We start from the raw sequence: 24,475 nt of genomic DNA, 5'->3' as shown, positions 1-24,475 counted from the left end.
ACCTGAGTTTAGAGGAGATTTAGCCAGATATTTCTATCACCACAATAAACTGAAATTAGAGGTGCTAATGACAGATAGGGAAGATAAAGGAGAAGGGAGCAAACCATTTATTAGTCAAATTTCTAGGTACTTGTCTTACAACTGAGATCAGGCAACAGTCCTTAAAAGAAGCTGAAGTAAATAGAGGCTGAAATAGTTGAATATGTTAGCAATGCCATTCCTCAAGGTGTGAGTGAAGGATCCAACACACTGTGATTGTAGGGAAGACCTTGAAATGATCTGGTTTTATACAACTTCAGGTAGTTGCTCACATATCAGAAATGTCACTCAGGGTAAAAGGGAAAAAACAAACACAACACAAGAAAAAGAAAAAAAGAAAAAAAAGTAAAGAAAAGCCTCTTCACAAGCCACAATTCATCACAAATGGTCTTACAGACAAAATGCAACATACATTAAAGATTTGAGATCAGAGTTTATGGCATGAGAAATTAAGAATTACAGACAACAGCTTATTCTCACTTTTTAAGATTTTCTTCCTTTTTTTCTTCTCTTGAAGCAAAACAGGATCTTGATATGTTGTTTATATGAACAAAAATTGAAAGGGCCAGATATATTTACCTTCACTGTTTGCTTTAATTAAATGGATTCCCTAGGTTGTTTTTTTTTTCCTATCTCTTCTCCCAAAGAATGAACAAAGTACATTATTTTTTTTCAGCCACAACTGAAGAGTACTTGGTCATTTCTGCATTTATAAGATGCAGCCCAAAATGTATCCTGCTTTTACAAAGTAAGAGCCTAATGGGAGAGAGAAGGAGGTCATGAGATATCTATGCTTTTCCACACAAGTCTGCAGAGACTTGATCTGGCCTCAGCATTCAGATCTCCAAGTGCACAGAGATTTAGCCTTATCAGCATTTCCTGCAGACAATCAAATTCAAATCACCTTTTGTAATTACATTATGAAACACTGTATCCCATTTTCTCTCTTGTTCCCTTCCCTCCAACACACAGACTGAGTTGCCAATGTGAGCACTTCCTTTCTTGGGATTTTTACTGATTCATAGCTATCAAATCCTTGACACTTGGCTACCCTCATGGACAGGAACCGCTCCAAGCAGTTTCATTTGGAATCACATTAGGAATAAGTTGTCCAGCAAAATAGTTTCCCCTCAGTACCGTGGATACGATCGCACCAGCAATTGTGAGAGAGACACAGGTACTTAAATCAATTGGCAGACGCTTTACTTTGCAACTGGGGAAAAAGGGAAGTGTGTGCCCAGCTATGGCAGTTCTGCCATTAGTCACCATCATCCGTATTTACTTTGCACACACTCCAGGCACACCTTCACAGGGAATTTGCAGGACGCTAATTCGCCATTTCCGATAAAACCTCAAAGTTAATCTGCTTCTACTCTACAACATCCGACGTGTCTCTTCCTCCTAAACAGCTAATGAATCACATTAATGTGATGAAAATTACAGGGATGATGTGTGCATGCAGAGCTACTCGACATGAACAAGGACAACCAATAGTTTCCAGAGAACAAGCAGCAGCTGTGATGGGCATAGTTTCCTAATTCTGTATTTTATGAACCTTCAACAAAAGACTATGAAGACATATTTACTAATATAAATGTGTATATTTTACAGTTACAGTGGTATGTTGAATAAACACACAAAGCCAATACGTGAAACCTTTAACCAAAACACTCAATTCCTAGCCCAAGCACAAACTTTTATATTAATATTTCAGTATCAAATTTCAGTGTGTCTGATACTCAGTTATACAAGATGAATTTTATTTCAGTTCCCTACACCTATATTTGATTATTTAATTCTAGAAAATCTAGATTTCTAATTTAGTTTTAAAATCCAGTTCTAGAACATTTAAGAGGGAGTTTTTACAAGGGGACAAGCAGGAATGGCCTAAAGCTGAAAGACATTAGGCTTAGATCAGCTATTATAAGGAAATTCTTTACTGTGAGGGTGGTGAGGCACTGGAACAGGTTTACCCAGAAAAGCTGAGCACTCCTTATCCCTGGAAGTGTTCAAGGCCAGGTTGGATGAGGCTTTGAGCAACCTGATCTAGTGAAAGGTGTCCCTGCCAGTAGTAGGGGTGCTAGACCTAGATGATCTTTAAGGTCCCTTCCAACCCAAACAAGTCTATGATACTATAAAAACAGCTTAGAAGATCCCAACTTTAATTCACACCTCAGTGATAACTTTTCTATCAAAAGAAATTAGTAATTTTTAAGCAGAAAGTAGAAGCCATACCCATTTACTGAAACTATGGCAGAGTTTACATACACAATCCTTCCTTAGTATCTAGTCCTGAAAGGGGGATGCATGTCCTATATATCTTGAAGAAATTTTACCTCTTTCTCTGTCAAGGAAAGCATTTACATTTGCTGCATTCCTACACTGAAACACTGGCAAGCAGCATAGATACCAGGAAAGCATCCTGGTGCCAATTCTTGGAAAGCTACTGGTGGCACGGGCCTGGGTGAGAGCACAGCCTGAATAACCCTGACCTTTTCTTTACATCAGGTACCAATAACCAGACAGAACAAGTGAGCCCAGAAACTGAACACAGCCATGAGCATGGATAACCTTTTTGGTCATTCTCTGGCACATCACACAAAGCTCCAAGATCTATAAGAGATATGTCTGGGGAATGACAGATGTGACAGCTGCAGGGCTGGAGTGAGTGTGACACAGTGACCCTCCATACTGTTAGAAAGCCATCAGACAACAGATGTTGTAGTGATCCTACAGAAAGGGTTTGTATAGTTCATTCTAAGCTACTGGAAAATTTTCAGCAGAACTCCTGAAAATCATGAATCATCTCAGAGCTCTTTTTCAAGCCTTGCTCATCATCTGTGAAGTTTATGACCACAGAAGCTTTACTTTGTCAAACACTTTAAAACAAACTACCCCCTCTATCCATACTACCCCTGAAAATAATAAAAGAGATGTAGGTTATTCCTATAAATGGACATGGATATTTCTAACACTCTAACACTCCCATTCATGATATTACCTCTGAGCTATATGTACAGGTTATGAGTATTCTTCTAATACAGAATATATACAATGCATATATTTTTGTAATTGTTATATGCATTTTATATAATATATTACATAGTTATACTATATAAGTTATGTATATTTCTACTTTACACAGATTTGGGGGAGCTTTCTTTAAATAGACTTATAAACAAATGCAAATATTTACAAGCAAAAAACCTTAAAAGTATATATTAAAACACCTTGGTCAATAACAAAAGGGCAGAGTAAATAGCTCCAAAGTGGAAAGAAATCTCCTCTAAGACCAGCAAGTGAGGGGAGAAAGGACTGTTTTCTATTAGGTCTAACAGCAGGATTTGTTATCGTTTAAATACACGCTCTAATACACTCAGTGTTTTGTGCTACGTTTAACAAGATTAAGTGATCATACAATGTTTCATCTCAAATCTTTATTGGAAATCTCATGACAAGCCTCATTTCTTGCCAAAATGTTGTCCCATCCTTCATGCATGATGCTAATTCCAGCTGAATGAATAAATCTGTTTACCTAGGTGTAACATGAAAAGTGCTATTTATCAATTAAAGGATCCCCCAAGGAACACTTTTATTTTTTTCCCAGATCTCTATAATTTTTCTAAACAGGTGCAACTTTGCACCAAAAGTGTAGATTATGAAGTTCTAAGGCACTGTTGAGGCCTTTGATGTGGGTAGAATTGGAAATATTGTTACCTTTACAATCAAGAACTTAAAAATCAAAGCACCTCATAGAAGGCACCAAATTTTATAAGTATTAATTACAAAGAAACTTTTCTTTTTAATAAATTTCTAAATGAAGGCTACCAGGTAGACAGAATAGCAATGCAAATGGACTGAACCCAGAGAGATTCAGAATACAAATGAATGATGGTACATACTAAATGTGAAAATAATGCAAGCCTCCCACCACAGGGATGTGTACCAACTCCTAAGTTACACCAAGAAGCAGCATAGGCAGGAATAGGACTCTCTTTCAGTTTTTCATACCTGCTGAGAAGGAATTCTACAACTATGACACCAGGAAGCAATTAATTACTTTTAGTGTATCTTTAGCTAATATATCTTATAAACCAGTTTCCACCCAGCAGACAGTGTTATAGACCTGCCTTGGCTGTACCTGAACTTACAATGATAAAGAGGGATCTTCAGCTTCTAGTCTAGATACAAGAATTTTTTTGAGCCTAGTCTCTTGCTATATATTACACTGTTTATTTATTGATTTTTGTGCCAACAGGTCTAGAGGTTCAGATGCATTAAGTTACACAAGCACATAAGGGAGCTGGACACATTGGGGTCTTCGGAAAAAGTAACATCCACACTCATCATTAGCCAGGGAATTTTTGTCAGCATACCTTAATGTGGACATTAGCTGCAGACAAACAACAGCTAAACATCTTTCATACTCCCAGTGCAAGTGATATGGGCTAAGTCACTCTTTTGTTCTGTAAAGGGACAGTGGGGTAAATAGAACACCATGTTCCCTTAAAGTAAAATTCAGGTTAGTGTAAATCAGCTTCAGCTGGTCTCATCTTGGCCTTCAACTCTAACACACAGAAGATCTAAACACAAGGATCCCTTTTCTCAAGGATAAGCCTAAACTAATGTGTTGTTATATGCTATTACCTGTGCCTTAAAAGTCAGTTCACAGTCCCACTTTTAATGAAGGTAAAGTATATGTCTGATACTTTGATATTAGATATTCCAGAAGAATTTCCTAATCCCTAATAATTAGTTTACTCAGGGTGCATTTTCAGTCGCCTGAAAAATGGATTCCAGCCTATGTTGGAATATTCACTTACTATGCAAAGGGATGCCACATGCATTCAGAAGAAAAACAAGTAGTCTGATGATTTTAGTAGCCTATTTAGGAGATGGAGAACATGCTCATTTCCAGACTATTGCATGAAAGGGCAATGACACAGCAGCTTGTGACCTCAGCCTGCTCTTCTAGTGTACCACACTAAGACTACTACTGTGCCAAGAATTAATTTAATTAAAACCCAAACCATTTTATATTTACTACAGTTTGAACCACACTTTTTCTTACTCAGTCTTGCTTAGCTAAAATATAAATAAATAAAAAACAAAAACAAAAAACCCCAATGAAACACACAGGTAGTGGTTTTTGTTGTTCTTTGTGTTTTGGGGGTTTTTATTTGCTGGTGGGACTTTTTTGGGGTTTGTGTTCTGGCTTTTTTGGGTTTGAAGTTTTGGTTGTTTTCCTCCCAATATGCATTGCATGCTGCATCTCTGAATCCATCCTCATACATCTACCAACTAGAACAAAACAAAGCTCCAACAGCAATGAAGGAAAGCTCTAGAAGTAGCTATCAGAAGTAGCTGGGGCTGGTATTCTGGCCACACTTTGGATGAATTTTTCTTTTATCTGAAAAACAGGCATGGCACTATGATACCTTCTGTTATTTTCAGCTTTTTCTGCCGTCTGAACAGACCTCCTGGTAACACTCATTTGCCAGGTTATAAACCTTTAACATGTTTCCTGCTAACATTTTGGAGAACTCTTCAAAGTCAGTTTCTTTTTCAAGGTATTTTTCCATCCTGTACTATTATATTTTTTAATTAAATGAATTACATTAATCAGAGCTATAAAGTGTTCTTTGAGGAGTTTTACGAACTCTTCAATCATCAAATTATGTTCTTCATTTAGCAGCAAGGTTTCTCCCAATAGTCTTACATTTTTATATTATTCTTACTGTTAAAGTGTTTGTTAACTAATGTTTTCAGCCTATGTCCCCAGAATTTCTCTCAACAAATCAGTCTAGGTTGAATCAGTTGTGCTGTGCTTTTCTAGAAAATCTTTTTTCTTTTTTTTAGCTTGAGGACTTAGGGTGGAGAAGTGCTCAAGGTTGTACATATTTTCCCTGCATCAAAGCATTCACAACCCCAAACCCAAAAAGTACACGATGCAAAACTCTCTTGTACAAGAAGCAATTCCTCTGAATGCTTGCCAGCAGACTATTTCCCTGGGGTCTGTTTCAGAAGGCAAAACAAAACTTTTCTCCCTATCTCCAGAAAATCACCTTGAGCAGACCTCAAGCTGGATATTTGCACTCCTCTCTACTACCTGCTGCTGCTCCTCCCTGTCAGCTCCCCATACCAGTCTTTTCTTCAGCCCCTGCTACCACCTGCTGCATTTCCATCCTATGCCTTTATCTGCCTCTGCCAATACCCCACTAGAATCTTGACCATGTCATTTTTGTTCCCTTTACCTACATCTACATTTTCGGGGGTTTTTTAAGTCACTTCTTTAATTTTGTAAGGTATTTCCATATACATTTGACACTGAAAACAGTAGTATTAAGGATTGTGTTGTTGTTCCTTTGGGGTTTGTTTTTTGTGGCTTTTTGGTTTGGTTTTGTTTGCTTGGGTTTTGTTTGGTTGGGGGAGTTTTTTTGTTTGTTTTTTTACCAGGTCACTCTACAAGGCAGAATATGATATTTCAGCTGAGGCCTTAAGTCTAGAAAATCACAACAGTTACTGCCATCCCTGTGATAGACCTGTCTAAACAACCAACAGGAACATGGTGTTTCCATTTTTTCTTAATACACGGGTTTTAGAATCAAAACAAATCAAGAGCCATTTCTGTGGCACAGTTGCCTAAAGAGTCATTCTCCATTTGATTTTCAAATAAAAGTCATGTTAAAGCAGCAGACAGCAAAACATAGTGTGGTATCTTCACCTGCCTCCATTTTAAATTTTGAATCCACAGAAAAGTAAGAATGAAATTTAAAAATAAAAATATTTTTCTTAGAAACCAAAAGCATTTTTGAACTCCTGGAGACAAAACCACCACTCAATATATAGTATTTAAAAGGATTATTCTTTTTTTTAAAGCTAAATTTAGAAGTATATGCAAGATGTGTAGAAAGTACTAAGAGAAAATGTCAAAATTAAGCTAAAACATTTAGAAACATCAAGAATAATCTTTTTATTTACTTGAGTAGTTTCCAAACATGAACAGGTTGCAAACAGAATGCAAATTCAATCTCCCCAAGTTCAAAATTGAGTTTGCCCTAGTGAAATCCCTCAATATTCCTTGAAGTTTTAAAAATAAAAAAAAAATTTCTATCTTCCATGACCAACTTTTAACAGGAAGGAATCTTGCAGCAAACTGCCTTGGTGAGGAGTCAGGAGGGAGTCACCCTGTACTTCAAAGGACAACTCATTTTTCTTTCTTTGAGGATGAAACAACACTGAGTGATGGAGCAGCATACACAATTCTGCCTCAGTCTGCCCAGTCTGAAAGGATTACCTTCAAATATATTTTTTTATTCAGAGAGACTGAAATACCCTCTTCCTTTTGGCCAATGAAAAGATTTTTAACTCAGCTAATACCAACTTCGATTTGAGTAAGACTTGCAATATAAGTTCAGAATAACATTTATCAGGTGCTTACCAAAAAAAAAAAAAAAAGTAATAGCATATAATTAATTTTCCAATTTAAGTTACTCAGTTTCCTCAAAAACTCTGGGAAATCGCTCTTTTTGGATGTTCGTGTGTCTCAGCACCCTGACACCAAGCACTTAAATGCAAAGGAAGCAATTGTTTTTCCTGAAATAAGAAATCCAAACCATGAAAATCAGACTTCATCTTCTGCACAATTTACTTTTTTCACCCCGTACTGTGGAAATTATAATGAAAATAAGCAAAACGTTTTTCAACTCAAGATAGAATTCACTTTGTATGACAGAACAACACCACAGATAATATGTCACAGAGAAACAAGAAGGCTGTTCCTTCCTATTAGAAGCATGCAATTATGAGTGCAAATGTCCCCCAAAGACACGTTTGCTGTTTGACTGCCCCCGTGGAGCCTGTTGTTCATACAAAAGAGGGATCTGCTGTTTCACAGCCGGGCTGAAATGCGTGGCAATGTACTTGGCAATGAGGGTGCTGAACGACGACACCTTGCAAATTTAGCTGTGCCAGCGAAAGACATTATCACCTTTTTTCTTTTTCCCACCCTTCTGCAAGAGGTTGCTGCCCCCACAGCACAAGCCAGCGGATAAGAGCACACCGTGTGCCTTGCCCAGCCTGGAGTTAGTGCCAACTCCCTCTCATGAGCAACTTAAAACTGAAATCTGCACTATAGTGGGAGAGGTGCAGAGCCAGCTCCTCTGACAGGTTGGGGGTACTGAGCTGTACCTGTCAGTATTGCTGGCAGAGCTGTCTCTGTCCCATGGATCAGCTTCCTCCTGACAACTTGCAAGGGCAAAGGAAAACAAGTTTGGAAATGTCTTCCACCTTCAGACCTTTCCCATGAAACAGTAATTAAGAAATTTCTTTTCCTGCGAACATCCTTCAGCTAAACATTTAATTTTGTAACAGGTCATGTTGACAAAAACGCAAGATAGAGGAATTTTAGAGCTAATAACTTTTTAATATACATTAGCATTTATATGAGTATTTCCTTAATATCAGATGAAGCCTAATGAAATCAAAGTTAATCAAATCTGAGTTTCATCTCAGTTGTCCTCAAAACCCCAGTAATCTTCCTCTGCTATATTAGACTGTTATAGTATAACTATGACACAGTGTACTCTACTAGAGACTTTCTGTACTTGGTAAAAAGAAACAAGTCTAAATATGTTTGAACTTTTTGGTGAGTTTCCAATGCAAACTAACAACAGGGGAAAGCAAGAAATACCTAAATTTTAAAGACCTCTGTCCCTTTTCCTACTCAAATAAATATCGGTAAACTTGGAGCGAGGTCAACCGCTGCATAAAATATACACTTGAACTTCTAAAATAACATTTATTGCAAAAAATCAACTTGCAGGAAGACTTGCAAGAAATCTTGTCAGATATGGATGGGATATTACAAAAGCACTGTAGCTTGATTAGTGACCATTCATCAACAAATGGATATACTTATTGCAATTTCACAGGTGGGTTTTTCAACAAATTTCCTCCTAAATGATTTGTGGTACCTACCTTGTCCCCCCCCATACACACAAATGGTATCAAAAGCAGACCAATAATTATGCCACTGAGTTAGATGGTTGCTTATTTATTGTGCTTAACTATTCACAAATTCAGTAATAATACAGATATATTAAAAGGGAATAAAATAGAAATTTTCATAAATATTTGGTCTATATATCATTAAAAATGTTCTCCTCCTCTTCCTGGGAGAAGTTTGTACATTAGCTTTTAATAAGGCACTGTATCTAGTTGATTGAATCCTTCAGGGAGCCAAGAGACTGTATCTGCAAGAGATTCCCCTCAAGTTCATTTCGAAATTGAAAATGTTTACTACACAATTGAAATAATATCATGGGGCTTAGAGTAAAGATTTATCTATTATCTCCAGTGGATGCAATCCTAAGTAGACCTTTATTTATTTCACATCAGTCATGTTGTTTATAGCACTGTGAGACATGCAGAATAAACTTTCTTTAAAAGTTCTTCGTCTTGTCCCCATGGACTACACTTTCAAGAAAGCACAGTTTAAGTATGTACATATATACCTATATGTCAACTAAATATGTATTGTTCTCGTCTAGCAAGTTTGAGACTGACTGACAAACACTCTGCAAGAACAGGAACCAGGTCACTGAAATTCTCATTTGGGGCTGAGATTTTCCCAGTGTACATGTGGAAATGTGACTGAGAAACCTACCACGAATAACTTAAAAATTTCCAGCACTCAATGTGAAGCCCCAGATTTGCTAAAAGACAAGGAGAGGAAGGCATAACTGCCTTTTTCCAGGCTGTAATTCCTTGGCACTCGCAGGCAGGCTCACAGTCACTGCTGCAATCCTGCCTTTCTATCCCTTCCTGGCACTTATCTGTGATGAGCTCTTTCAGTTTGCAAAACCAAACTACTAACATGAAACCATAACCTTTGGGTTAGCTTTCTGCCCAGTTGGTAAACTGAAATGGCTTATTCTATGTCAAAAAGGACAGAGGGGAAAGAAGCACAGGTTGCATTCAAGGGCAGCATTTATTTTTGGTTTCTGCCATTTGTGGGGTGATGGTCAGACCTTGAGCTAGCACAGACAGCGAGGGGGGACACAGGACAGGAGGAGCTCACGCAGAGATGGCATAATGCACCCCAGCATTGTTGCTCCTCAGCTATGCTTTTTATTCAGGTTTCTTTGTTGTTACATATGTTTGTTTTCTTTTAAACAAAAAGAGGAAAGAATTTTCTGGTGCAAAACCTTCAGCATCTCACCTTGCATCAGACCTCCTAATCTGATGGTAGTGGCACAGCTCAATAGATTTTCAGACAGTAGGTAAGTGTGGGTAGATGATCAAAGAGGTTACTATTAGAATACTATAAACGTAAATATTATAAACATACTATTGCATTTTTTCCCCTCCCAAGTTCATCTTGTTGTAAATGCCCTTTGCTTCCAGTATTGGTTGAAGTTTTGCTATACAAACACACAACTATAAAAATTATTAAAAAACAGATATCATCTCCCCATGGACTCCAGGGACATCGTGCTCAACACAGAAATCTCCCTGCAGAGAGGTTACAAACAAATTCACATGTAGTGTATTTATGATGTGCCCACATGCAGCAAGCTTCCTCTAACCTCCAGTGCTAAAAGGACTACTGCTCTGCAGCAAAAATTATTTTGAAAACCTAAAAGCTGAGCTGCTTCTGACTCCTCCCTTCAATGATTTCAGCTGAAGGTCTGCAGATACTCAGAGTTACTGAAGAGCATTCCAGAGAGAAACACTAAAGGATCAAAATTAAATGCCTTTAGGTCACAGCCATGTTCTCCAGCCCCATGCAGCACCTCTCATGTTCACTGCACTGAGGCCCCTGACCCCCATGCACAAGAGGATCAGCCATGGTGGCACTATGACAGACTCTGCCATTACCTAGAAATGCTCAGGTCATCTCTAGAAAAGAGTCATAGAATGGTTTGGGTGAGGGAAAGGACCTTAAAGATCATCTCGTTCCAACCCCACTGTGCCACAGACAGAGACACCTTCCACTAGACCAAGTTACCCAGAGCCTCATCCAGCCTGGCCTTGAATGCCTCCAGGGATGGGACCTGAACCAAAATAAATGCCAGGGATCATCCTAAAAATTTTAAAAAATGAGCAAATCATATGCCAGTGCTCAAACTATACTTAAACTATATTTTTTTGCTAATGAAGACATATCCTTGGCACCAGCATGCTAAGAGCAACCTCCATTTTGGCAAGCTTGGGGGGGAAAAAAAAAAGAAAAGAAAAAGACTTTTTTCCTTCCTTCTCCTCTTAAAAAAAAAAAAGAATTTTTTTTCAAACATTTTAGCTGTCTTCAAGGCCTGATGCTGAGACCTACAGATACCCCAGCTACATAACTAAAGAGTACCCAGTTACATTCCCTCCATATTTAGCTTAATTCACACCGAGGAAAAACAATGGGACTGAATCTGGTGGTTTTATATGCAGCCTGATCAAGGCTTTTATATTACCCAGGAGTGAAAAACACTAAGGTCTCACCTAAACACCATAAGCTCCTCCAGCACTCAGCAATAACTCCAGAGGCACGGGGTGAATTCTATTGCTGACACTTCAGAGCACACCAATAGCTACTTCCAAGCATGTCCTTTGAAGCAACCTTTGAATCTCATGGATTCTTGGGTTTGATTTCCTACTGGACACATCCATACTCTCATGTGTGTAACAGATCTGATCTACAGAAATTTTAGAGCCTACATTGCTGAAAACAGATCAATATAAAACCAGCACTCGAGAAGCTGGTCGCACTGCAGATAATCATAGAGGAGAAACCAAGAGGACTTTGTAGTTGAAATGGAACTAAAAATGAGCAACGTTCTACAACGAGTACAAAGGAAAACATCAATGGACTACATGCATGTGGGAGGACATTAGGTATTTTTCATCTTAAATATTTACTCTCCTATCATATTAAGACTATCTTTCACAGTTTTTGGGAAAATCCGTGTCCCTACACGACAAGTTTGACATTTCTCTAGACTATATTTGTCAATATACTCTAACAGAATTAATAGGCTGTTTAGAAAAAGTAATTGAAAACAGTAGGAGAAAACCAGGATAGGATTAATACTGTCAATTCTAGTACCCGGTGTCCTACAAAAAGGTACTAAGTTTTTTACTGGACATGATCAGGATCAGCACTAAAGTCAACCCCCTCCCCCAAGCATTACTCAGCCCAACATCTTTTCCCTCATCAGGCTTATCCTTATCACCATCAATAATAATTCTCTGCACAGCAGAAGCATCTTCAGGCTTGTAATCACTGCCAGGCTCCTCTGGCAGAAAAATCACTTCCTGGCTCACTCTAACAGCTTTAGAGAGGCTGTGACAAGCATGGCAGTGATATGCTGACAACCATTTTGAAATGTAAAGAGCTAGTTATGGGCATACACTAAAAAAAAAAAAAAAAAGAAAGAAACTTGGTTTTCTGTTTTAAAAATGCACATTTATATTTAAAGAAATAGTATTCCTAGTTAAGTTGGTAAAAAAAAAATCTTTTCATCTTTAGGAAAGGAAAGGAGATGAAAATGATGGAATAGGTTCATAGAGTCTTGTAGAAAAATGTGTCTAGAACTGAATGATTTTTCTTAGTGAGTAGTACTGATTTTGGGGTGGAGAGGGCAGTGGACAGTGTCATTTTATGGAAAAACTATTTTTTGAGCTGCTTGAGTCAAGTAGGGGATGGCTTGCTAACTCTGCAACAACAAAAAAATATTCCCTTGCCCAGAATTTCAGCTACCCCACTGAAGGGTCCAGGCACTGGGTGGGTACAGAAACCAATACAGGTTCAGAGCAAGGAATTGAAAAGCATCTTTAGCTACAGTCACTCTGTTCATTGCATATTTCATTCATACAGGAGAGGCAAAATAAAGATTTCTATCCCAGAATTCATATAAGTTCCACCGTGACATTTTCAGAGTTTGGGGAGAAACACACATCACTTTATGAATCCTTTATGTCCCCTCATATTTTGCCTAAAGAAAAAAAAAATCAGTCTTATTTCTTCCAAATGAAGTCAGAAAAAATATAAAAGCTCTACTGAGGCAGAAGATCTATTTCTGTCCTGCCTGTTGAACACTTGCAAGGAACAATCAACTTGAGCCCATATGATCAAAGCCCTCCAGTAATACCACTGGATAATTATCTCTGATTTACTGCAGTAGGCAGGTCTTTATTGAGCACAGAGGAGGGTAACAAGGTTTTGGAGACAAATCAACGGGACAGTTCTGGGCTTGGACAGTGCACAAACTGCAGGAGTCAAGTACAAAGGGTCCATCTGAGGTTTAGCCACAGCACAATTCATCTGCATAGCCAAATATAAGGCAGAAAAGTCTCCGTATTTACATATATTCGGAAGAGAAGGAAATCTGCTATCTAACTTGTCTTGCAAAATATTAAGAGCAACAAACAAATTTCCAAACATACCCAACCTATACAAGAATAACAAGATGACCAGAGGATTTTTTTTTTAAAGAACTACGAACTATTCTCAAATTCTGTTTTCTTTCATTTCAGGGATACAACTAATTCCAACCTAGAGGAATTTTTTCTATCTCTTTTCTTTCTCTAATCTCACTTTTTAAATTTTTGGTATCCCAGTGGAAATAGTATTGAACATCCAGAAACTCATTATACCACAATTAAAAACCAGTTTCATTACCTATTTCTCACCATATGTTCAAGTAATTACAATCAGTGTTAAAATCTTGTAATTATAGTTTGCAAAAAATTAACTGTATGACAGACGCTTCTTTGCCTCATATTTTAATAATGCTAGTTATTAATTATTTGCACTTCTGCAACGCCAAAAGGCCATTTCAGTAGGAAAATACATGTAGTAAAAAGACAGACCATGAGGGATATCTTTTAAAAAGTGGGGCGTATCTTTCTTAAATGCATCTCAAATAAGACCAGAGATGCCAAGCTGTACAATTACCATAGAGCATTAACAAAGGGCAAAGTTAGTTTCCTATATTTCCGTGTTTTTCCATATTTAGTTCAAATTACTTATCAAATTCCCTGACTTTAATATACAAAGGACTTAAACCCTTAAGGTTGCTTTCTTAAACTGCTACCCTTCTCTCATCTTTAACACTGCTGGGACCATTTCCACAGAGTAAAGAAAGAGGTCCCTCTTCTACATGAGTTACCTCATTTTTTTATTTTGCTTCTTTAAATCTATATTTTAGATTTTCTAAGAGAAAATAATAATAATAAATAAAACAAAAAAATCAATTTCCCCAATTTGCACCACTTTAGATTCTCAAGCAACTAAAGACATTCATACATATATACATATAACTGCGCTATGCCTTAACAAAAAACCAAGAGGTTAGCTCCAATAAAGTTCTAAAATACATCTGCTGTTTTTCTTCTTCCATAAATAAATGGAATTAGCCTTCGTGGGTTCCACAGTAGAATCAGGAATTCACTCATCTTCTCCACGCAAAGTACATAGTACTTTCTTTTACAGAACATTTAATGAAGATGAAGCATAAGTGACTATTGCGAAGTATATGTTTGTTTCTAATGATCAGACTTTATGCAGAGAAATCCTTATTGCATTTGGATTCAGGTTTCATTATCTTTGTTTCACACAGATGTTTTAACTGGTAAGCTGTCATGGTGGATGACATGCTTATAACAGCAACACAGTCAGCATCCTTCTAAAATTAAGTCCCTCAGAATTTCTGATCTTTAGCATACACATAAATCTTTTCAGAGAAAGCCCAGTCTTTTTATTATGTTTGACAGTAATTCTAATATTCATCTAATTTATCTACAACATCTGAATTTTTTTCCCCTATAAGTAGGTTGGAAGGGTGGGGTGGTTGCTGCCGTTTTAGTTTTAAATTACAAATGTCCATGAAGATATTTTAAAATTGCTCTGATATACCTAATTTTTAGAGCTATTAAATAAAATTATCTTAGCACAAATGCATAAAAAGGTAACAGAAAGTTACCATAACTTCTCTGCTTGGACCTGCAAAAACTTTCCTACACTTCAAAAAATTAAGAACCATTTTCCCGTCTAGGTCTCTAGAAAATGGTTTCCTATGCTTTGACCACCCATTGACATTCTTACACACTAGCCTGTTAATTTTCATCATATTTCTAGCAGACATACTCTTAAAGCTGTGTATATACATAGATGAATTTACATACATATATGTGTGTACATATATAAAATCCAATCACAACAGAAGGGTCCATCACTTTAAAAATAAAACATCTCCCAAGTTTTCCCTTCTGAAATCAAGTTAACAAAAGTAAGATGAAATCACTGAACATTTCAGTACCTCTGAAGAAACATTACCACCAAAAACCTGTTCTTAATGATGTATGATAATTTTTAATCATGACCTGATTCTGTAATCCTCCTGAACTCTGAACTCACAGCACTTCTGGGAAACAATGTTCTTTTTCAGGCTTCATAAGGAGATCTCTTGAAGACAGAGTAAAAATTGAAGATCATCAACTAAAACTTAAATTCTACCATTTTCAAATGTTCCCAAAATCTCCTGTAACCTATATATCTATTATCTGTTCCTAACGAATGGGGTGCAACTTACTCAAACCTTAAAACACATTAAAACAAAGGCAACACATTTAAAAGATGCCAAAAGCATGAGTGTCATTTAGTTAATTGCTTCTGAGATACAGACTAGATGGTTACCTTATAGCAAACTTCAGTTTTATTCTGAAATTAATAATAATCCTTCACTACTCCATACATTTATGTTCAAAATCCTCACATGCATGAGATTGCATCTTATAAATATTCCTTTATCGAGTATAATTTTATTTTTCCTTTGGACTAAAATTTAGAAGCAGATATGAGCAATCAATGCCCCCAAAACGGGACTCAAGAGACCCTTCTAAAGCAACAAACAATACTAAGATAAGTAGCAAATAGGAATAACATTCCAGGGAGGAAGACAACGATGGAAGGCACAGTATCACTACATGGTCAGACCCACTGCAGCTCTTGTACTGAAATGGAATATAGAGGGGCATTCATTTCCCACAGAGAAATTCTCAAAAACTTCAGTGCCTAGGTTTTGACAGATGACACCTAGTTCCCGAAGTCAAAGACATCTCAAAAAACTCCAGTCTGTCATAAACCTAGAGCTCCATTTCCTAGCACTGGAGAGAAAATAAAAATAGCGAGCTGCCTGAAGCCCTGTGTCAGACTCCACTGCTGAGGGGCCTGTCGCCTTTCCAGGATAGAATCTGCGATGGGGACCATGGATATTTTGGGCTCTTCTGTCTTCTTTTCTAAGTAGAACTCGCCCTTCAGATACTTGGTCCTCTACCCCTTCAGGGAACTTCTCCACAGCACGGAGCCAGGCTGGAGAGGAGCCAAAGCTCTAAGCCTGAACTGCCCCCAGGAAGGTCTGAGTGGAAAAGAAGGCAGAGAACAGTCACACAACGGAGACATTGCTGCTGCACAGCACACTGGGGTCCTGTTGCACACACAGGGCTTTGACCACACAAACTAAATGCTACAGTCTCTCTCAAACTCCTTCTAAAGTATTCTAGTACACATATATATAATGATCAATCATACCCTCACCTAAAAACCAAGTGGATCCTTCAAGATGCTATCAAGTCAAACATTATGTAGTAGATACTGCCACATTGGCCAAGACATCATGTCAGGGTTGCTCCTGAGACCTGACAGGGTGTGAAAAGTTGCTGGACACGGTATAAGACAATTTGCCCACGTGACAGCTCATAGGGTGAGCAGCTGACAAAAGGTACAGACAGCAACAGAAGGGGTTGCTGGCCTTCATAGATAGTTATTGTGTTCTTACATGAGAAACAAAGTGCACAGATAATCCAAGTGGAAACATGGGAGAACATTAAAAAGTTGCCTTCCGTGGCCAACAGTGCCTAGGCCACCAGTTCAGTCCTACCACAAGGTAGTTACATAGGTAACTGTAAACCACCAAATTTGGGTATGGATTTACTAAAGCTGGCATCAAGGGGGGAAAAGTAGTTATGGATAGGTTAATTGGGAGAGACACGAAGACAGGAAAATACAATGATGAAAAAGTGCAAAAATAAGAAGAAACATAATAAAGAGTGCAAATGACCCTTGTAATGAGGGCTGTCTGGGGATACACAAGGTAGCCCTGCACTCCATCCCTGCAGACTTACCTAGCACAATAAAGCAAACCCAGTTTTCTGAAACCTCACAGGGACTAAATGCATTTCTACAGTCAGGAGGAGCATGAGCATGGTCAGAGGGGATACTTCCCCCTGCCAGCACATGGGAGCTCTAGGGGGTTGATCCAGCATCCTGTTGTCACTTTTTTCCATGACAGGTACAGTACTCACAGCATCACCCTCTTCCCAGTCATTTCCCAATACACTGCTGTATCCCATCCACTTTTATATTCTACATCTGTTAAAATTACATTTTAGGAAGGAGAGTGATATTACTGTAGTTAGTTCACAAGCAGCTACACTGTCACTACAAAAAAGTATAATTAGATTTTCCATTGTAGGTTGATTTGACAGAGTATTTTTCTTTCTTTAGTTTATGATATGATCACACTATATAAAATTGTCATTCAATGTATGACAGATTACTGATTTATTTTCATGATTATTTATTGGGCTAAATGGTTGGGAACACAACATGAATTTTTACACTTGTTAATGAAGTATCTGAAGATTTAAACTAGTATATCCAATTTTTTGGAAATGCTCTCTATTTAAAACTGCATACTTTAATTCACTGTGTAACCATGGCTACTTCTATCTTAAACAAATTATTCCAATATTTAATGGACAATACAGATGACCCCGATCCTACAGTTTGTTTTTCCTGACTAAGCATACAGAGACAATCTTCATTGTTCATATATAAAACATTTTGTCAAAGATGCAAGGGATTACTTTGTTTTCTGTTGCAGACACCCCTCAGCACGACCCCTTCATTCTGGAGTTAACCTATCTGTATTGCCAACCCATTAAAGTAAATGAATTGTCAAAGCTGAATCTGACAATTCTGGGTAAAAAGCTATTCATCAAGAGATTTGTAATGTAACTGTTAAGTGAACAATGAGAACTTAAAGTAGCAATATTAAGGTCTGTAAAAGTAGTGCCAATTAGCACTGTAATATTTCTAATGTCATACTTTTGTAGCTCCTAATGGCGCCATTCATTTAACATGTTCAGTATGGGCTGAACCTGAAAGCTTTATGGCAAACATCATGAGCTTTGAAATAGTTCAGAGGATCATTTTTTCCAGTTTGTGTTTCCGAAGATTAGCCAATCCTTTTATAAATTGCATGTTCAAATATAGTATCTAATGTATGTGGACAGAAACCTCCCACAGCTGAATTACCCTTCAACATTCAGCCATAATACAGGTAGTTGCCCCATACTTCTGTAGTAACTCTAGCAACACCCATTACTTCTCCTTCCTGCCTCTCCCCAGTATGGTTCAGTTAGTCCAAAGATATCTTCAAAACCACTTTAGGCTGCTTGAAATCTGAAAGCTACATGCAAATACAAGAGAACTCACACCTATATTGTTGCTCTTGACTTCTTTGCATTTCAGATACCAGAAGAATCTTATCTGCTTATTCCTGATTTTGTTGCCATCCTCATCCAAAGACTATTACTCAGCCCTCCAGATGTCAGTCTGGAGTCCTCAGTCCTCACACTGTACAGTTTGTTGGCAGTCAGCCCCAGCATCTCCATGGTTTGGTCACTGCAACATTTCCAAGGCCACGGGCAAGGCGACATTCTCATTGCTCAGACATACATGGTACCTGAGAAATGTCACTCTAAACACCTGAATTCTCAACTTCAGTACTGCTTTCACTACTTCTTGTCCCTGGGGAGACTCAAAGCAATAGATACCCAATATTGAAATACAGTTCTAGCAGCAAAAGACAAGGTCACACTGAGTGCAAAGTCTCATTCCTATTGATAACGCCAATATCATGGAGATTACAAAAAGTTATTAAGAGGAACTGAAACACCAGAGTCTGGATATACCTGTGCATGCAAATGATGTTTGTGATACAAATTACTACAAATCTGAGCCCTTCTGGCTGTAGCACCAGAATAGTCTCAAGTTTCCTAGAGAAAAATCAGCACAAGTATCAACGGGCCCTGTCTTAATGCACTTCAAGGATGATACACTGTGTGACTGAACACAGTGAGGAACAACAGGAAAATATTTAAGATTTAATCAGGCCAGCTTTTCCTTCCTGATGTTAGTTCATTAATCTCTGCATCTCTTCAAAGCTGTCACAACAGGATTTGTCTTCTCAACTGTTTATTTGTTTAAAGAACAAAGAGATGTATAAATCATTTTCTTTTTCCCTCCTCTCCCACAAATTGCCCAGAATATTCACAGGTTCTGCTAGATCCTGTAATCACTGAAGAGACGTAAAATAAAGTCATTCTACTGAACCTTAGCCTCTACACTCTAGTAAGCTGCTTTGGTAAGCTCAAGCCAAACTAGACAAATAAAACACTTCAGTTTACTACATGAACAATTAAAAACTTTGTTTCATGAACTAATATTCTGAACATAAATATTTTTCAGGGTTTTTTTCCATTCTGAGAAAGCAAAAACATTTAATTTCATGTAAAAGTAGGAAAAGACAAAGTTTATCTTGCTTGTTTCATACAGAACTCATGAAGACACCCAGTGTAAATTCCAACAGACTTGTTTTCTATTGGGTTCCCAGAAGACTTCAACATAAATTAATGAGAGGATTTTGTGAAAATATTTAAGAATTTTTTAAAAAAAATCAGCAATAAAAAAAACTTTTGTCTTCCATTCTCGTTACAACAAAAGCATGCACTTATATTAATTATTTACAATTGTTATTTTTTTTTGCCATTAAAATACCATTTGACTTCTTCTTGTTCTTAGTTTGTTTAGGGAAAAGAAACACAAATTATTTTTCATTTCAATAAATAAGTTAAAAACTTGCTGACTTTCTGCATAATTTAATATGGAATATTTATAGCTTCAAATGAATTAATCACACAGGCAAATTACAGACATCATTAGTCAATTATGCACACCACCACAGGGTGTGCAAATGCAAGACTAATCATACAAGATGTCTTCAAGTGTTACCGAAAAGAGCATTAAAAACTATGGGTTAAAATCATAATCGTCACAAATACCTGAAATTCCTTTAAGTTTACAGGATTTCTCTGCAGTGGAATGAAATCAAAATTTACCCACTTATCTCTAAGCTTTTTAATAATTTCATTTCTTACAAACCTGTCTGTAGAATGTAAGTACAACTAGCTCCTCAACTGCAGATTTTTTGGGGGGTTTGGGCACCAAAAGCCTTAGCTGCATATTTGATTAAATAATTATTTCCTTCACCTGCTGTACACTTCAATGCAGTGGCAGTTCTTTGGAGAAAAGTGTGTTTTGTGTCAGAAAAAAGATTCTTTAAGATACCCAGTAGAGCCAAGAACTCATATCTGGATGCATGCAATTAAAATCTTTACCTAAAGGAAATAATTTAAAGTTTTGTTTAATTAAAACATGAAATTTGAAAGTTGTTATGTACACAGCTAAAGACACTTAGTTTCTGCAGCATAGCTACACCAACTACAAGTGCTGCATTCCACTATATATAATTGGCCTATTTGAGTCAGTAATTCCCTTCTTTGTCTTAGAAATTACTTTTGTGTCTTTAAGTGATCAAACATCAGCTCCAGGGGAAGAGTCATGGAATCATATGATTTGGAAAAGACCTCTGAGTCTGATCAATGATGCATCCAGAGACAGAAAGTTCACATGACTAAGCTGAGATTGTCAGGTTGGTACTGGTTCTAACACCCTCAATTTTAATTGAGATAATATTAATTTTTCATGGTTTTCATTTAGCTGTTTACATCAACATTTTCGTAATAAAAGCCATTATGCATTTATTGAGCAACATACTGATCTGTCTTAACTTGTCTGGAGAAAGATAGCTCTGTATTTGTGGAAAACTATAGAGCCTCCCTTTGGTTATTCTTCAAATCCTCTCCTGTCACCACAGAAATAATTTGTAGTTGTTCTGTGAGGTTAAGGTCAAAATACCACAAGGCCACTCTGTCCTAATTCATTCTCTAGTCTCCCTTTTAACCTTGTATATTGCTTCTACTTCTCAAAACCAGATAAGTTTTAAAACAATGATGTGGTCTTTGGTCTGTGACAACACCGTCATTATATCAAAGCCAAGGCACAGAAAACCCCAATGAGATTAACTTCTGCATTTAATCAAGTTCACATCTTGCCATTTCTTTTTCCTTCTCCCACTCCATTATTTATATTATCAATTATTTTTCCAGTCATACAGCTAAATTTAAAAAGATAAAATAGTGAAGTGTGCGGCTGTCTGACCAGTTCAGCTTTTGTATGAGATGCAATCATAAAAATTGGTTAAGTTGTGCACCTTTGCACCAGCACCTAAGCATTACAAGAGAGTTTGCACTTCCTTTGGTTACTTCTCCCAGTGCAGAGCCTCTTTTAGGTGTTTCAGAGTGATGTGACAGAAGTGAATATTTTACATGAATTTGCCAACAGAATGTAGCTTGGTAACTCCTGAATTTGAAAACAACACTACCAAGAGAAATTTCAAAGCTTTTCCTCTCATTTCGTGTATAAGTCAATAAACCCCTTAACATTAAAAATTAGTGAGCCTAACTATGCTGCAGAGGAAGACATTAAATACCACTGCAACAATGAGTGTAAAAACCAAACTTATTAAAGTTCACAGGAACAAGAAATTAAGGATTGATAGCAGTGCTATCACTGAGACCCTGCACACATCCACCAGTTTAGAGCACAGCTTAAAACAGGCTACGTGGAAACAAAATTAGCATAAGAACTGTGACATTTCATAAGGTGTTCCCACATTCTGTATTGAGAATGAGATAAACCTACTCAGAAGACAAGGAGAAAGAGGTGGGGATATCTTAGTTTTGTGTGATTTTCTATCACTGTAGGCTCTGAGGAAAACACTAAAACATACCTGTTTCAAAAAAAATTTTCTCAGTTTCGGCACATTTTAAACACACTTGAAAGCACATAACTAAGAAATGTTTTGGTTTGGGGTTTTTTTTTTTGGTGACATTCATGCAGTGGAGGAATTCACTAATAGCCAAAAGCCACTATTACAAACAAGGAGCACAGACAGATTGACAAGGAAGCTCAACAAGTTCATACTCCAACTATATCGCAGATATTACCCTGCCAACTTTTCTTTAAACACAGATATTGGTAGAAGGAAATAAAGGGAGTAAGTCCACTGATTGGGGAAGAAGGAAAGAGAAATTACTATAGACCATAAGCTCACTTGGGAAAGGTCCTACTATCAGATTGCCTTCATTTTTGCATTTGCAAAGAAAAATAAAAAGATCTAGTTTCAAAATCTATAAGTTTATATATTTAGAGGTAAGGTGTCTGTTTTAATATTTCTGCTGAAGTCTGTCATATTAAAACCAAATAATAACAATTTGGTAGTGCCATTCTTTCATGTTAAATTCAAACGAATCTGACCACAAATACCAACCTGTCAGATATCTATGGTTCTATATTGAAAGCTGAAATATTTCAGAATTTTAACCTTAGTTTTACAAATTAAGACCTTGAAAATCTCTCAAGTATCAGCTTGCGTTTTTGAGCTCTGTGTTTAGTTTAGCTGTTGACCAGGAGATGGCAGCGGTTCCCACTGAATTTATTTACATGACTACGAAATTACAGCATATTAAATCCAAAACAAATATGAACCATATGCAAATTATAAATATGAAATCATAAATCCTGCAGATGCTCTTAAAACATAATTCTTCATCAGGGGACTGTATTATATGTGTATTTCTATGGTGATCATTTGCTTCTGGGTCACCTTCAGAAATGAATTAAAAATTGATGTATTTTCATATGCCGTGGCATATTCTTTGCAAGTCAGAAACCAATGATTTATTCCCCTATTTATAGATTCAGTAATAATACACTGAAGAACATAGGATGATCTGTGGGCAGCGGTGGATAAAAGTTTTAAAGCGTGATTTACAGCTGTAAGGAAATATCCACAAGTCAAGGATAAAGATGGGATATCAAGTGTGAGGGTGTTACTAGTTACTAAAGGAACTGGATTTTGGGGTGGGGTAATGAGGTAACAACCTTACTACTGGAAATAAGGAGCTGAGATCTGGAGAAAGGAGGGTGAAACCAAGAAAACAGAACAAAGGAGGACCTTTGTAAGCTCTGTAAAAACTAAAATCTCATGTAAATCCCCAAAAGCTGCTTTAAATCGTGACCAGTGTACAAACACATGAAAAACAAATGCGATTCAGAAATATGAGCAGCACAACGGATTTTAAGGTGAAGCTCATTAATGATTGCTGCTGTAAGGGACAAGAGTATCAGAATCAAGAGGATGCTTAAGGTTTTTCTTGCCATGAACAATGTGACAGTTTCACCTGCTTTCACAGGCCTCATCATTATACCAGTGCACCCCTGTCAGCTACTGTGTAATCAGTATATTGCCTTCCTCACAATGGGCAAAGCACACCTTGCAGGGTTAGTCATCACTGCTGTAAGCCCAAGGCAAACTCATCAGCACTGCTAAACTTAAACCATGGCATGGCCTAGGGCAGAGGCCAAAATAACTCTGTTGGCATTGGTGCTCTCAGAGTGCTAGAGAGCTGGGCTTAACAACACCAGATCCTGGCACAGGCCAGGCTCTATCCTAAACACTTATTTCCCACCCCATGCTCAGCAGTCTGCTACCACAGAATGATACTATATCTACCCATTCCTAAACTGGAATATTGCTTACAACAACAGAGTAAGAACAATAGCACAAACATATAAACAGGAGCAGTCACAGCAGTGCTGCAAATTTCATCTCCTCAGGTCAATGTATGTACTGACCAGCAGTACCTTAAGCCACTGATGAGCGATAATAGAAAGGCCTGGGTTGGAAGGGACCTTAAAGATCACCTGGTTCCAACTCCCCTGCCATGGGCAGGGACATCTTTCACCAGACCAGGTTGTTCAGAGCTCCATCCAACCTGGCCTTGGACACTTCCAGGGATGGGGCAGCCACATCATCTCTGAGCAACCTCTTCCAGTGCCTCACCACCCTCACAGGGAAGAATTTCTTCCTCATAATCTAATCTGAACCTACTCTCAGTCTGAAGCTACTACAGTCCCTGCAACTACAGTTCCTGACAAAGAGTCCCTCTCTGGCTTCCTTGTAGGGCCCTTCAGATACTGGAAGGTTGCTCTGAGGTCTCCACACACCCTTCTCTTCTCCAGGCTGAGCAGTTCCAACTTTCTCAGCCTGTCTTCCCAGGGTAGGTGCCTTAGTCTCCTACCAAAAAGAGTGCCATAAGCACAGGGCTCTTACTGTTCTGCCCCCACTGCCCAGCT

The sequence above is a fragment of the Manacus candei genome, unplaced genomic scaffold (genome assembly GCF_025592945.1).
Source record: "Manacus candei isolate 608988 ecotype Guabito, Panama unplaced genomic scaffold, ASM2559294v1 h1tg000014l, whole genome shotgun sequence".
Lineage (NCBI taxonomy): Eukaryota > Metazoa > Chordata > Aves > Passeriformes > Pipridae > Manacus > Manacus candei.
This window is presented reverse-complemented; position numbering follows the sequence as displayed.